Below are 5,705 nucleotides of genomic sequence, written 5' to 3'. Positions count from 1 at the left end.
TCACATATCCTCACCGTAGATCCGATGGATTGCACTACGGATGGAGGAATGGCCCAAGAATCGCCAAGATTGCAAGATCCCACCCGTCAAAAGAATGGATGGCAAAGAGCTTTCGAAACCAGAAGAAATTTGAGGCATACCGCAAGGACAATCATTCCTATCAGATCAATGGTCCGGATCACAGGACCATGGGCTCCACAGTAGTGATTGGCCTCATCAGGACTGTGACCCACGTCCTGATCCATGAGGACCCAGTCGTTCAGATCATTGGAATTGTACTGGAAAGGGAAGGCTGCTGATATCTATAAATAAAGGAGCACCTGGAGAACAGAAAGGAAGCAGAATAGAATGGGAAAATCTCCTTCCTCGTATGAGAATGTCCTCAAAAAGGGCCCTTGGACCCCCGAAGAAGACAAGAAGCTCAGCCAGTACATTCAAATGCATGGCCATGGAAGCTGGAGAGCTCTCCCTGAGCTTGTAGGTTGTCTACTAAAAGCAGACCATTCTCAATCTCCATTCCATCCTTGGAAACAAGTAATTCTCCAAATCCGTGCTTATTTAGTACTAAGTAGGGCTTTTTTTTGGGGGGGTTTTTTTACTTACACTTCTGTTCACCTTCCCATAAGGTGGTCGCCGATTGCGACCCACCTCCCAGGCCAAACGGACAATGAAATTAAGAACTTCTGGAACACCCATCTCAAGAAGAAGCTCATCCAGATGGGTTTTGATCCAGTGACCCACCACCCACGGTTGAACCTCTTCACCAGCTTGCCTCAGTTGATTGCCCTTGCCAATTTGAGAGATGTGATGGGTCATCATCCGTGGGAAGAACACACAGCCCGGTTACAAGAAGCTGTTCAACTAGCTAATCTTCAGTACATGCAATGCCTCCTTCAATCCACGGCTACGATGACCGGAGGCGCCAATAGCCTAAACATGGATGCCATGAATCTATTGAGTGCAATCCCATCACCCAAAGAGATCATGTTGTCCAACTCTTGCCAGTTAGAAAATGCTGCTCGGCCTTCACTTGGGTTCGTTCCATGTCCACCCTTAACCGATGAAATACCCTTCAATCATTAGTTAGACCTTCAATTCCCATGTGATTTTCAGTCACCTATGTGCAAGGAAATCAATCAAGACGAGAAGTGTAGGATTTTTAACCAAGGACACACCACACCCAAATCCCCATTGCCCCCATCTCTTTCTAACATTTTCATAGAGAATTCAACCAGCAATGGTGGTGGTTATGCTTGTAGCACCTTAAGCTATGAAGCAGCTGCTACTCCCTTTTGGAATGAGCTCTTTCTTGAAGATCCTTTTCTGCATGAGATTGCTTTCAATGTAAGAGATGTATAATTGAGACCCTTTCTGTAACATGTGACATTCTTTTTCATGAGTATGCAATGTATCATTACTTCTAATTTACCCTTTGGTTGCCTTTCTTCATTTGCATAAGAGAGTTTCTTTTGGGCGAATTGATCTTTACACCCAAAATTTTCATGGATAAAGCCTTTTCATTTTTATTTTTTTAGTGAATTTGGTATTACAACTTTTCATAATTGTATTATTAAAATTAGAATAAAAGGATGTGTGTTCCATAATAAGAAAGGAGGACTCTCAGTTGCACGCGTTCTGAGGAATGAATCTCCAAAGTCGCATCTCTTGAGTCGAGTGTGATTAGGAGAATTATTTTGGTTTGGAATAATAGGTCATAAAATACCTGACTTTGGTCCTAAGTTTGGAACTCAAGTGGTTGCATGATAATCCCTCGTTGAAATTTTTGAACCGAAGCATATAAGACCAAAATCTAAGATTTTTTTGTCATTACCCCAAGTAGTTATAGTTCTCTCCAGTGCAGAACTGTTGGCTTTACAAAGCCTTAGAACCGTACACACCATTAAACAGGTCGCGGACATATTCACCAAGGCATTACCGATTGATACATTCAGACGACTAAGGTCAATGCTTGGAATAAAACCGGTTTTGGTTTGAAGGGGAGTGTTGGAACGTTCAAACCAAATGGACGGTTCAAATGCTCCAGCGACCTCTAGAAGCTTTCATGGCATTTGAAACGCCACATGTTGTGGTTATTGGAATTTCCAATACTCCCCTTCAAACCAAAACCAGTTTTATTCCAAGCATTGACCTTAGTCGTCTGAATGTATCAGTCAGTAATGCCTTGGTGAATATGTCCACAACCTGTTCAGTGGTGTGTACGGTTCTAAGGCTTTGTAAAGCCAACAATTTTATTATTATTTTTAATACTATGAAAAGCTATTTATGCACTTGATTAGGGATTTCAATCCCTTATTTTAGAATTCTGCTTGTAACCAGCAATCATCCATTGCCTCAATAGATGTAGTCAGGTACTCTAAAAGTATCAGAGCGGAAGGTCCTATGTTCGAATCTCAAGAGCAGTAAATAAGCCTCGCTAAAAGATTATTCTCCCACAGGGGACCAGGAAAATCAGGTCCGGCTCAAGGACTGGGAAATCAAGCCCGGCCTATTTATGGTGTGAGCATCCTCGAGAACCGCACCATCCTCGACATGACAAAAACCATGCTCAAAGAGAAAGGCCTGCCAAAGAACTTCTAGGTAGAGGCAGTTGCATGTACTGCCTACTTGCTCAATCGGTGTCCAACCAAGATGTTCACACCCCAAGTGCAGGGTTGTGATGTAGTAATAAACTCGATAAGACCGAGGTCGAATCCACAGGGACTGATACCTGTACGTTATCTGAACTAAGTAGAACTAGAACTAGTCGAAGATGCGATCTAAAACAAATAGAATTTAGGAAATAATTGCGGAATGATTATCTAAAACTTAAGTAACTCAGAGGAAGGAAACTAGGGATTCAGAGGATCCACTTATAGAGATCAGAGAGATCTTATGCCTGCATCAATAATTATGAAATTTAAACTGAACGTTACTTGATCTAGTTTTTAAGACATGAAAAGTATATGAATTAGAATGGATTCCATCATCTAACCATGCCCAGGGGACAAAGTAAACAACAGAATTAAACTAATTATCAACCAACCAACGACGTATGAAGATCAGGAAGGGTACTGTCATCCTACCATGCCCATGGAACAATGATGAACAACAGGGCTTTCTGACTTCATAATCATAAAAAAAAAGGGAGGAAATACTCAAAGTCATTGCAGATCTATTGTAATTTCAGTCACAACACACCATTAAAAACTGAAAGTATTCCTTTAATTAAACGAAAATCAAATTTAGTTCGTGAATTGAAATCAAATTAAAGGCAATGAATAAAATCTCCCATCTCACTACAAGCTTCACCTCTTAGCCCTAGCTAAGAGGTTTAGCCACTCATGATTGGCCTAAACCCAAAACAAATAGAAAGAAAAAGAAAATGAAAAAGAGAAGAAAAATAAAGAAAAATTTCTTATCTTTTCTCTCTCATCTTCTCTCTCTGTCTTCTTTTCTTCCGTCCTTCTTCCAATCAGCCGCACAACCTCTCTCACGTGCCAGCCACGTTCCAATCCTCTGCCGATGTCCAGCACGAACACTTCTTCCCAACCAAAAACGACTTCCCACCCTTTTTTTTTCCTCCGTTTCCAAACTTTCTCTCCTTTTATCTTTCTTCTCACCTCCCTGCTGTGGAGTCCTGGCAGGACTCGGCTGCGGAAGCTGGAGACTCCTGTATGTAGAGCCCGTCCTGCCTTTCGCAGGCTGTTTGTAACAGGACCGGGCTCTGAATCACGCAACAAAGAGGCTTTCTGCGTAAGAATGATTGGTGGGGCCCACTTTATCTATCATTTGAGAGATCCATGCCGTCCAATAGCTTCTTCTCAGAATTTCGACCGAACATGGTCTGTTTTGATCCTCCGTTGACGCTGCCCATGGAAGAATTCCTGTTGTAACGGCATTCGAATGGTCCTTTTGTGATCGTTGTGGCGGACATGTATGCGTGTATGGCTGAAAACGGTCAGCATGGTTCTGACAATATTGAGTCCCTCTACATGATGGATGGCTCGGATTGATGATTTGGTCCGTGATGATGGCCCACTACGATCATCCGCAGCCTCTGTTACGCAGACAGAAACAGAGCCGCGGACGTTGTTTAGTCGGTGGTGACTGTGGCCACACTAGGATTCTGATGTCGAATCCACTCCGTCCATTGTTTTCAGGATGAAAAACCATCTGGGATTGCTCGGTTTTCGATCCAAAGTGCGGTATCTCATGAGAGCGTAACCCAGCCGTCCATCCTGCGTTTAAACAGAGATCTATGCATATGTCTATGCATGGGACCAGACGGACAGCTAGGAGTCGGTCTTGGCTGTGTCCTGAGTCCGGTGAACGGTTCGGATCATCGATCCATATAACGAGTATGGCCCATTAGCGAAAAACGGACGGACAGCGTAAAGACGCTGTCCGTTTTTTCCGTAGAAGAGGGAGGGCGACGGGTCGAGGTTGGTTTGACCAGGCCGGCTGATCCGGTGCACAGCACATGTACATTTGCTGTGTACAGCTGTCACGTGGAGCGGGGTCTTCCTTGATGTTTGCGGGAAATCAGATCCGCTCATCCCTTTTATCATCTCATTTAATGGATAAGGCCCACATTTGAAGCATATGTGAATATCAGGTGGCCCTCAGCTCGGTAATTCATGGGCTGATCTGACCATTGGACTACTTCCATAGGGATCCAACTATTGAAATTTGACGTGTACGGTTTATTTAGGGTCTTCAGGCCATATATGAAGATTCGATCCTGATCGGATGGTGGGAACCCTATGATCTTGCATTCTGGAAACTTTTCAGGCCACTTGAGCTTCAATTCCTCGATTTTCTTGGATCCCTGGCGTGTAAATCTGTCGATCTTGGTCTCATAGGGTCCGTCCCATGCTCTGGTGCTTTCAGATCGTTAAATCCATGCTTTTAGTACCCTTTCCCAGTCCAGGCTCGTGAATACGCCCTGCATCACAAACATGATTAAATCAGGCTGTTAAATCGTACTATGTTCGTAAATCTAGGCAGTAACTGGGTCTGATATGCAATATTTGACCCTCAACACAAGAGCGTGAGAAATATGACACCACAAGAGGCATGGAGTGGCTACAAACCAACCGTGGCACACCTAAGGATTTTTAGGTGTGTTGCCTATGCTCAAGCTCCAGAAGCAAGAAGGAAAAAGCTTGATGATCGTGGCGAGAAGTGCATCTTCATCGGCTACAGTGAAGTGTCGAAGGCGTACAAGCTCTACAACCCAGTAACTAACAAGGTGGTGGTAAGTAGAGATGTTATATTCTGCGAGGAAGAAGTCTGGAAATGGAACGAGGAAGATTCAGCCAAAGAAAATCAAGTCAAGGTTGAAGAACATGAAGAAGAGAAGCATGAGAACCAGGAGCAGACACCTGCAAAACCCTCTTCCGTTGAACTGTCTGCACGCAGAAGTCCAGCAATGCGTTCCATCTCCTCTGGAAGTATTCCATCAAATCAAAATTCGGCCAGCACATCATTATCCAGTTCTCCTTCACCCTTGGCTCCTATCAAAATGAGGAGCCTCAACGATATATACGCCGAAACTGAGGAAGTAAATTTGTTCTGCTTGTATGTGGACCATGAGTCTCTTACATTTAAGGAGGCTGTAGAAGAAGAATGCTGGAGGACGGCTATGAAAGAGTAGATCTAGGCCATTGAGAAGAACAATACATGGGATCTGACTTTACTTCCTC

At 43.6% G+C, this 5,705-nt stretch overlaps 1 pseudogene; it reads left to right on the top strand.

Annotated features, from left to right (window-relative positions):
• Positions 1–348: 348 nt before the first annotated feature.
• Positions 349–1,359, top strand: LOC131244343 (transcription factor MYB93-like; annotated as a pseudogene).
• Positions 1,360–5,705: the final 4,346 nt, after the last annotated feature.

The sequence above is a fragment of the Magnolia sinica genome, chromosome 4, assembly GCF_029962835.1.
Source record: "Magnolia sinica isolate HGM2019 chromosome 4, MsV1, whole genome shotgun sequence".
Lineage (NCBI taxonomy): Eukaryota > Viridiplantae > Streptophyta > Magnoliopsida > Magnoliales > Magnoliaceae > Magnolia > Magnolia sinica.
This window is presented reverse-complemented; position numbering and strand designations above follow the sequence as displayed.